Raw genomic sequence first — 11,387 nt, forward strand, 5'->3', positions numbered from 1 at the left:
TTACCCTGAAGCACCCTACACCCTGCCCATCTCACTTTGCAGGGCAGCTATCACCCGTGTTTTCAGCCTCCTGCCCTCCTAATCACGTCACTATTTCACCTCGTCCATCTGTTCTCCATTTCCCTTATTACTTTCCATCCTCTTCCCTCTTCTCACCCCATGAGTTCCTCTGCCTCATCTCCAACCACCTCACCTCCTCCCTCCTATCCCCTCAGCGCCACTGCCTCCTCCCCTCACTTAAGTGTCAATCACACCTCCACGTCCTTCTTATTTTTCAACTTGCTTCGCCCAGTCCAGGTCCACCCTTCATACCAGACGCCCACCTGTCCTGCAGAACAACTCTGGAGAAGGTCACAGGACTATGCCAAATTATGGCCTTCTTTTTGTTATCTGTGGCTAACCACTCAACCTGTCCCAGCTACCACGTTCCCCCTCATCTCTTTTTGCTCTTCATTTTTAATTGTTAACTCTTTCTGTCCTCCCACCATCTTCCCAGCTCATTTCTGCAGGCCAAAGACGATGTGCTTGGGTCCCCTATCCTAGAAACGTTTCCAACTGCTACTGTAGCTTACTCCTCCAATTGTCTCCAAGTCTGGTATTCTGGCTACACCACCTCCTAGACTTTCCTTCCACCATCTTTCTCCTACCGTCTGCCCTCTCCATTCCATGGCCCTAAGGTCACTAATGACCTCCTCCTAACTATAACCGCCCCTTCCTGTTCTTCTCCATCTCCCCAGTGCCTCAAGGCTAGCTTTCTCCTTCCCTAGTTCCACCCTACTCTAGGCTTCCATAACGCTATAGTATCCCTGTTTTTTTTCTGCCTTGCTGGCCATTCCTAACACTTCTTCTTTGATGGGGCCTCATCCTCCCCTTACTCCATACCTCTTTAGGTGCCATGGTTTCAATAAGACCCTCCCTATGGCTTATTCCCAATGTTACTTCTCTATGCCTGGCCTTTTCTTCACTGACCAGTCCTGAATCTCCAGGACTGGACAGACATTAAGCATAGCCTAGCAGAATAACAGAACTGTACAAGTTAGAGGTGCAAAAGTTCTCTGAGCTTATCCACTACGGCCCCATGGGGCCATCACATGATTATTTCCCACTGTACATTTACTGGAGATTCATTTATTCTAGTTATAACCATCCCAAGGGATAGCCATGAAAGGTGATGGGGTACAGAGGAGGTATAGAGGGGGACAGGGAAGGAATAAGTCTTTATCAGCATGTAAAACTTTCCACACTTTGTATTTTCTGGATATAAGTCTCTTAGGCACTTAGGGTCCAATCCTCCTCTATTGAAGTAAAGGGGAATTTTGTCATTGACTTGAATGGGAGAAGGATCATGTCCTTCAAGTTTTCAAGATGGTCAAAGGGTCCCTCTCCCCATCCCTGTATTGTCAGCTACTTCCACATTGCACCCTGACATAACTCTCTCACGTAGCTACATCTCCCATGGCTCTGCTAACATCTGCCGGAGGGGAGTCTCGCGAGACCTGGTGGGGCAGAGGTTCCCTTCCTCCTGCTGCTGACCTCAGACATCAGCTTGGTTGAATAAAAACACAGGGAAATTCCCCCAAACAAAAACTTTGTTGCAACAAGCATGAAGGTGGAAAGTGCGTTCCAGTAGAATCCAGTGCCCACCCCACACCACGAGACACAAATTCTACACATTAAAAAAAACCCCAAATGACCCAATTGTTAAGAACTCTGGAAATGAACAGTCCAGGGATCCAGCCAGTTCCTCACTGCCCTATAACCACTGGCTCCAATTTGGGGTTCCACTGTGGGCCCTTTTTATTAGCTCCGTCGAAGGAAAAGGGCAGGAAAACCAGCAAGCCAGGCTCCCGGGAATTCATTCTGCGCGGGAGGATTCTCCAGGTGGCACAAACCCTGCAGAATGGCTCCGTGCCACCTTTTCCTGCAGTCCCCAGAACAGGATGTGTCTGGTTTACATCAGAGTCAAACCCCTTCCTGGCCAGCCACAGAATCTAGGACGGGGTGGGCAAAAAGGTGGCACCCTTCCACATCGCCTGCCCTTCTCCCCCAGCCAAGTTGCACTAAGCTTATCTCAGCCACCAGACACACCCACCCAACAGTAACTTTCCCCCCTTTGCAATCTGCAAAAATATTTATAAAGGTCAACTGGACAAATTCCTGGGAGATAATGATGCTGAGAATTTGACGTTTATATTGCAGCACCAAGATATGAATTGGGACCCATTTATGCTAGAGGCTGTACAAACTTAGGGTAAAGCTCTCTTGCCCAGAGCGCTGCTATTGTGCTTCGAGAAGTAGCATTACCACCTCAGGAGCTTTTCAACAGTTCATCAATCAATCTTCCTTCCTTCCTTCCAACAAGGGATTTCCTAGTCCATACTAAAGGGACTGAGATGGAAGAATTGGCCCAGTGAATAGAAGAATCCCAGGAGACTTCAATATGAACATAAAAATAAACTGACTTAATTTGATTAATTTCTCTCCACTCCAGTATTGACTACAAAGCTTTTAGGTATTTCAGCTTTTGGAAGGGGGTGGGTAAACTGGAGTAGGGGACAGACAGCCTTCCAGCCCACCCCACCTCCCTCTCCTTCTTGCTCCAAGGGGAAAGGAATTCTCTCTGCGAATCTGCTCTCAGCCAGTTACATTGCACAGCGAGCCTGTGGTTTTCATTTATTTTATCGCCGAAGGAAATTAAGGTCAGCACTCACAGGGTTAACGGAGGGGAAAAAAACCCTCTGCAATGTTTTCCTAGCGCCAAAGTGGAGGTTTGCGTGTCTCAAATCGTTGACAAATGTTCCAGCAGTTAAGCAAAACTTTGTTTATATTGCGTGCCTCTCAACAGAAATTAGGAACTGTGGAAACAATCCACGCAAGTGCCTGGCAATCTAGTCGGGTTCTCTCTTAGCGAATATGACAAGCTCACCTGCTGCGGGAGGCTGGAAATAAAAAGGACAATCTCACACTATTAATAAAACATGAGCCTCGGCCCAATCACAGGCCGAGTTGCCCACCAGAGACCTAGTATAATGCTTCATTTGGTCGATGATGGAAGTGCTTTAGCCTGAGGTAACTTTTGGGGAGGCCATGTTTGCGTGCAAGCCTTCACTTAAAGCAATACAGGGCGGCCAAGCTAATGTTCACACGAGTGTAAACGTACAGAGAAATGCACGAACCGCATGAGATGTTACATCACTCAAGCCAGTCAGTTTTGGTAGTGGCCTAATGTTTTATTGAAGCTTCCTCCTCAGAGGACAGCTAAAAATTCACTCGGCGCCTGCAGAGACGTGTCTGTTTTGGCTGTAGAGAATGGTTCCCAATCACGGAAAGATAAAAACATCAAAATAAGCTAATAGAGATATGCCTTGAAATGCAGTCCCTAGTGAGCATGGGGCCAGGTTTCAGGGGGACCACATTAAGCACAGATCAAGGGTTCGCAGCACGCAGCCGCACTTGGAGCCTGGGAGCTGAGATACGGCAGTCAAGCAGATGTAAGCAGATGCTGCTCCAGTGAAGGCAAACAAGCCAGGGAATTCTCTAGAAAGACAGAGAAACCCATCCTCAGAGCTTGTTATAAATCAGTGCAGTGCGGAGAGGTCCCCCACCCCCCCAAGCCAAAGGGGTGGGCATATGTCCAGGGGTGGGCAGGGAGAACGGATTGATTAAGCTTCCAGAATTCATTAGCAAAGTCTGGATAAAAATGGGTGCGATTCTCTTCACTGCTGCAGGCTTCTGTGGAGGTGCAAAGAGGCTGTCAATAGCATGCAAACGGCGGGGAGAAGTCCCTCCGCACAGGCATGGCCTAGGATGGCTGTAGATTGCCCTATGCAGGCCTCATCACAACCCAGGGCCTCCCAGGGAGGCAGGGGGGCAAGTGAGGCAATTTATCCCAGGCCCCGGGCCCCGCAGGGGCCCCGCAAGCCCTGGCCCGGCGGTGGTCCGGGTCTTTGGTGGCATTTCAGCGGCAGGGGGCCCTTCAGTCGCTCCGGGTCTTCAGCGGCATTTCGGCGGTGGGTCCTTCAGTGTTGCCGAGGACGCGGAGCGACTGAAGGGCCCCCCGCCGCCGAAATGCTGCCGAAAACCCGGACCACTGCCGTCACTACAAGCACCGCAGCTGACCCGCTTTGCCCCAGGCCCCCTGAATCCTCTGGGCGGCCCTGTCACAACCCCGCCTGCAGGGGGCAGGCCAGGAGAAACGAGTCCCTGTAGCACAGGCTGCTCTGTCGGTTCTTGGCCACGCCCGCCTGCCACGGCCCAAAGACAACCCAGGATGGCTGGGTGGGCGGCCATAGGTTAGAAGCATCTGTCTGCCCTCATTTTATGCAAGAATTGAGGAGCAGTGCAATGGTGGCTGAAAGCCACCTTCAACTCACCCCCTTCATCCCCCGCACCTCTTGAAGGCACAACCCCTATTTGTTCCAGGAAATCTTTAACTCACTGCCGGCATTAATTCTGTGTTTTTGCTCTTCCTTTAGATAAATTCCTGAGCAAAAATTAGCATCAATCCTTTTCGATTTTGAGTTGTCTCCTAAATAGTAAGCTTGCTGGGGCAGGGAGTGTGTGTCTGGTGCAGGGGAAGGAGGTCCTGATGCTTGTTTGTGGTCCTTATGTGCAACCGCTCTGGGAAGAATAAATACATAATTATGACAACTGCTCATTTCTGTAGGTCTTTGCCACAATCCTGGTTTGTTAGGTCCTTGAATGACACTACCATGAATATTCATTCATGCGGCAAATGATTCAGTTGGGGGTGAGTTAAAAAAGGGTATTTCCACTGTGTTTTAGTGGGAATGGGAGTCTTTTCGGCACTATTACAGACTCCAGGCGAGCCGGGATAGAATTACAGCTTTAAATCGCACGCTGGGTTGTGAGTCTGTGTGCACCCGTGTGTGGTGGGGGGTAGACGGGTGTTCATTGCTTAGAGTAACATGTGCAAAACCTCTCTCCTGACCCAGTTTGCCAATTATGGGTCAGAGCTGGGGATAGAAAATGCAGATTTTTCCTTCATCTGCTAAATTGCAGGGGGTTGGCTGTAATTATTAGCTACAGCACTTGCCTTCGGGCAGTGGGACTGGCTGGCTCACTGATATATTATGTAGGGCACTGCCCTCTTTGGTCTCAGGATAAGAAACAGTTCGGGCTTACAATATTGTCAGATCAGTACCACAATGGAGGACCAAAGGGGCTAGGTGGAATGTTTGTGTAGCTATTTATTCATCTAAACATGTACATTATAGGCCAAATAATTCACTGTTTGCTGACAATTAATAACCGCAACTAAAATTCCTTTTTAAAAGTTTTTTTGGCATGTAGTTAGCATTTTATCCTTTTTTAAATTTTAGTTTACGGAGGGGAATTGTATAAGACATTCTATTGCTTACAGCAAAAGTTTTAAAGAACTGCTGATACCTCCTGGAAAACTCTGAAAAAAACCTTCTGTTTAGCCTGAGAACATTCAATTTCTCTATCAGATATTTTTCTGTTTTTCTTCCCAGTTTTGTTTAATTATTGATAAGTGACATCAACATAGCTACAAGAACTTTGGCCAAGATATTAAAAAATAAGGATCTAAAATTAGGCTTATAAATAGAGTTGTTCAGGAAATTAATCCCTCCCCATCCCTAATAAAACTTTAAAGAAAAAAAAACATCAAATTTTTTTCTTTGAAATTCTTCATGTGTTGGGTAACAGAAAAATGAAAAACAAACAGCTTTTGGATGAAAATCTTTTTTTTTTTCCCCCATAAAAAACAGATTTTTTTCCCTGCAAAAAATTGATTAATCAAAAAACATTTTGTTGAAAAAATGTTTGGTGGGAAGTTTTTGACCAGTTTTCCTCATAAGTTTATATTCAAGATCCTACATAAGCGGTCTGACTTTCACAAGTAATGACAACCAGCAGCTCCCCTTTACTTCAGTGGGAGCTGCTGGGTTCTTAGAAGACTTGAAAATCAGGCTATTTATTTAAATGCTTAAGGAAGGATCAAGGAGTAACTTTAGATACTGATTTTTTAAAATCTTGGCCTTTGTTCCTGAAGAATTTGTCTGCTGAGGTTGATGCTTGTTCCCAACCTAGAGTCACCATGCTGTGATAGTGCAATTGGTGGCAATTAGGGAAAGGCCCAGACTGCAAACTCTGAATCTATATCGGGACTAATGCCAGGTTCAGAGATGTTCACTTCCTGGATTGTTGTTTGGACCCATCTCTACTTGTGGGGTCACTTGCTGAAATATTTCCATTGGCCAACTCAGTAACGGTGTGGGTGCCCGGGGTGGCTTGGTCTCTGGGATGATACAACAGACAGACGTTTTTCACCTGGTTACATTATGCTCTTCATAAGATCACAATGATTTCCAAATATGATATGCCTCCTCCTCTCCCCCTTGCTAAGTAGATAAACAGACAACTTAAAAATCTGGACTACAAGAACTGGCATTATAAGCGTTTTGGGGAGGGTTGCTTTGCAGCTCTCTTACAGGGAGATTTTCATAGATTCGTAGAGTTTAAGAGCAGAAGGGACCATTATATCAGCTAGTCTGATCTCCTGCACAACACAGGCCATTAAATTTCATCCAATTGCAAAGGACAAATGGCAGTTAGATGAATAACTCCCTTTGAAATTGGCCACCTAACTGCCCTTTGTGCCTTTGAACGTCTCCCCTGTTGTCCCCGTCTCTCAGAATTCTGGCTCACAAATATACAAATGAATCCCAGAGGGTCTTGGGCCAGATCCTCACCTAGCCTATAGTGACCTCCAGGGAGCTACTTTGATTTACACCAACTGAGGATTTGGTGGTTTGGCTTTAGCCACAAAATGCAAGAATGTAAAAGTCTTTGTTACATGAAACAGTCACATTCACTCAGCAACAATTAGGCCCAGGCCATTGATTTATTTTGTCACGTGTTATAATGAATGGCTTTTGTTATTTAGCAATGAGCAGAGCTGGCCTGAGCATTTCAGACAGAGCTGCAAAACAGATTTGACCCTCTGACCCCCCAGCAAGTATCAGTGATTCCTGTCCACCGTTATCACACAAGACCAACCTCAGGATTTTGGATTGGGTTAGAAAAATGGGTCTTTGGGGCATGCATAAGGGCTGAAGCTCAGGAAGGAGAAAGGAGAGCAAAACGAAGAGGATGGGGAAAGGAAGCTGGAGAAAAGCAAGAGAATTGTAGGTGAAAGCAATTGTAACGGCCAACGCTGCAGGGAATGAACTAGAACTCAGCCTGAATCTCCAGCACTTGAGCTAAAGACCCAGGCTCGGGGCGCGTGGGGACCGTAACAGCCTCACGTCCTCTGCAGATCAGGACCAGAGGGAGCTGGTAACATGCTGCCCAGTGGGCTACAGAAGCAGAAGGCGTGCAGAGGAGAGACAATGAAGGGCTTCAAAGCAGATGCAAGACAGAAAAAGAAGAGGTGGGGAGATGAGATACAGGAACTCAGACAATAAAATGTAAATAGCACTCAAAGAATGAAATTAAATAGAAAACAAGTGAAAAATCAGGCTCATGAGATGACGGGTGGAGATTTTCAAAAGCACACGGCACCAGACTAGCTGCCGCTGCTGAAGATTCTGGGTATGCAGCATTTTTGAAAATCAGGTTACCGACTTTGGCCAAATTTAGCCCCCCTACCCTGGGCCCTGAGGTTATGCAGGAGCAGAAGGTCTGCCGTGGCAATAGCAAGGACCCTGACCTGCCACCCTGTACAGTCCGAGGGAATCGTATAGGCCTGTGCAGATGGCCTGGCATAATATACAAATGAAGGCGGAGTCACCCCAGGTAAGGGCAGGGTTATGTAAATGAGCCCTCTAGGTGGATCCCGTGTCAGCAGCAGGTAGCAGAGGGCCTGCCGCAGGTGTCCTAGCCTATAGCGGTTTACCTCGCCAGCCCTGGGCCAGAGGGAACATGACTGCTCACACGTGTCGTGCTGGTCAGCTGAGTCTCGGCGTCCTACCAGAAAGAGAGAGAGAGAGAGGCCCAAAGCACAGGCCAGGTCACCCCGCTTAGACAAGGCGCTGGCCCAGGCTGCAGTATGCAGGTGGACATTGACTTACCCAAGGACTTGGGGGATTTGCATAGGACTTGCTGGGTTATGAGACGCCTGCTTCATTTACTTCCTTTCAGGGGCAGTCACAGCCACTCCTTACACAGCCAGGGTGTACTGCATACGGGAGATGGCTCACACAACGGCTCGAACAGCCTACCCTGCAGTACTGGCTTACCGGCTTCCTCTTAGAAGCCTAAAACCAGCCTTCGCAGCTTCACCTTAGGCCTCTGGTTTTGGAAACAGGAGCTGGTTTAAAAAGAAACCAGGTCAGTAAAATGGGGGAGATTAAGACAAAGCCAGGAACAAAACAAGGGAGAGGAGAACATCTATGTCAACTGACATTAGCAAGAGCTGCTGTGTTATATTTTTGTAAGCATTTTCTCACTACGCTGGCAAAGGTTTTGGTCTTTCCAAGCGTCATGAGACTGGCTTACAAATAACACGATTTAAGATGTAATAAATCTTGGATTTTTTTAATGTGCCGTCTGCTTTTTGAGCCTTTAGGGGTCACATTTTCAAGCTTCTCTCTGCAGTCATAGGGGCTGGAATTTTTTTTTTTAAATGAAAGCCGAGTCTCTCACATGACTCCCGGGGCTGAGGCTTTGACAAACACACCAAATATCATTAGACTTGTGTTGAGCCGGCTACACTTTCAAACACACATAACTTAGAGTAGCAGCCCGCATAGTGCCACTGTTTCCGCTACTGTTGCGCTTTGCAGTGTTGGTGCAGTAGCACCCATTAAGGGAGGTAGTGGTGCCTAGTGACTAATGCCCTGGGGTTGGACTCAGAAGACCTATGTTCAGTTCCCGGCTCTGATACTGGTATATTGGGTGTTTAAGGCAAATCACTTCCCCTCCCTGTGTCTCAGTTTCCCCATGTTTAACGGAGATAATGATACAGGCCTCTACTGTAAAATAGTTTGATAACTATGGATGAAAAGCACTATATGGGAGCTAAGTAACATGAAAAGGAGACCCTCTGACAAACAGCACAGTGTTAGCTCTGTCTCAGAAATCTAATCGTAGTACAGAGTTAAAATCCAGATCCTGTTTCACTTCCCCTTCTCCCTCCATCAAATCAACTGACTGAAAGCCGTTGTACAGCCAGCGAGAAGTGGAGAATTGTGCCACCTGGGCCCATCTAATCGCTGCTCAGACAATCTGCTGCACATTTGGAGAAGGTTAGGGAAATACAATAGTGAATCATAATCAAGATGTGGGGGAAGGGAGTGAAAATCATACCTGTGACTAAAATATGGATCTTGTTAGGGGAGGAGGAAAATCAGAGCCCGTCGGGAACATGTGCCTGCCTGTTTCTCTCTTTATAATAACTCTGGGTGATCTCTGCAATCATGTGACTGCCTCCCGTAAACACCTGTAGTGTCAGAGGGATACAGCTGTATGGTGCCTCTGCTGATCCATTAGCGGCATGTGCTGCATGCCAGTTGTTTGTCTTTAGGGAAGAAGGAAATGCATTAGAGAGATGGAGGCAGACACAGAGGGAGAAAAAGTCTGCAACCAGACTTAAACCTGCTCTTCTGATTCCTGTACTCCTTTAATCTTCATGTTTTCCATTGCTCCCCCCTCCCCCCGCTTCCCTTTTCCCTTTCACGCTGCAGCAAGGGTGTTGAATATAGTGCAAGCACCACCGTAATTTGGGGGTAATTACTTTACACATATATTTTTGGAATCCCAGGTCACCAGCTATTTTCCGTGGTACCTATGAGGTATCCATCCAGCTCTAACAAACAAACAAATCCCCCAGCACTGCATAGCCAGCCAGCAGAACTGCAGACAGCGCGTGTTAGAACGCTGTATTTTCAATGACTACTTACAGAGGAGGCATTCCTCTCATCCACTATTCATATTACGACAGCACCAAGAGAGCGAGGCCCTAGTGTGTTAGGCGCTACATACACAAACCCTGCCCCAGAGAGCTCACAGTCCCTACCAGGCAGAGAGGGAGGCAGTTACTCAGCCAGCGGTACAGAGGTTGTACTTTCACTAGGAAAAGAGGTGGGTTCTTAACTCATGGATTTTAACTTGAGTTTACTAACTTGGAGTAAATTCCTAGGGAAGACAAGGCAGTTGTAGTTGTCATATGAGCTAGCAGGTCATGTTAAAGACTAGGCTCCCCCAGTCCTTAGCCTTACCTGCTAACTCATGTGAAAGTGATGAAGTGCATTGTCTTCACTGGCATTTTACCTCAAGTTAAGACACTTCCCCCAAGTGAAGACGTTGGCCAACGGGAGGGGCGGTGGTTATGCTAGAAACAGAATGTAGCTCGCCTGAGTGCCGGTGTCTGGCCTGAGCCACCAGACCACCCTCTCTAGCCATTTACTTGAATGGTGGAACTGGTTTATTTTGTAAAGAGAGGTCATGATTCTCCACTGTTGTGCACCTGGTGCAGTCGCTTGCACCAGGGCAAAGTCGAGGTAAAAATGCAATCCACTTAGAATGTGCTGTGTTCGACGTACCTCGCACAGGTGGGCACGACTGCTCAAGGTGCAAGGCACAGAAGAATCAGTCCCAGGGAGATGACAAATGCTTCACGTCACGTGCTTTGTTTAACATAGTCACTTTTTTCTCATTCACAGTCTACATTTAGTTCTTTGGGTTTAAAATACACCTGCCCATCCCTGCAGGTGCATTACAATATTTATTACAACACCATGCAAATAGAAAATGTATAAATGGCTATGATTAACCCCTCTCCCCCCATCCACAAAGTACAACTCACCCTGTCCATTCAACCGTCCTCCCCATTCCACCAGGGAATCCCTTGGAAAACAGATGACCAGTGCAACATTCCCTGAAAGGGGAGGATGTGTGGGGTTAATTTCAGGGCCAAGGAGACATCACTGAAAATTCGCTGCCTCCACTCTTACCTGAGCCTGTTCATAGTCCCAGCACAGGAGAACCATCTTCTCTTTTTTGCTGAAGAAGAAGTATCCTTGCAGCTATTGTCATCCTGCCCTTTTCTCATAACATGCTATAGACGGGGGGTAGTCCATTATTTTGTGTCAAGGTCCAAATTTCTTGGTCAAGGTAGAATCTAGGTCCGGACTCCAGAGAGACATTTTTCATATGGCAATAACAATAATAATAAATAATAATAATAAAGTAAATAAAAAGATTGTGGTCCTGATTTGGCCCCCGCTCCACCAATTGATTACCCCTCCAAATAAGCATCAGAGGGTCCTGTGGCACCTTTAAGACTAACAGAAGTATTGGGAGCATAAGCTTTCGTGGGTAAGAACCTCACTTCTTCAGATGCAAGTCACTTCTTGCATCTGAAGAAGTGAGGTTCTTACCCACGAAAGCTTATGCTCCCA

The sequence above is a fragment of the Trachemys scripta genome, chromosome 5, assembly GCF_013100865.1.
Source record: "Trachemys scripta elegans isolate TJP31775 chromosome 5, CAS_Tse_1.0, whole genome shotgun sequence".
NCBI lineage: Eukaryota > Metazoa > Chordata > Testudines > Emydidae > Trachemys > Trachemys scripta.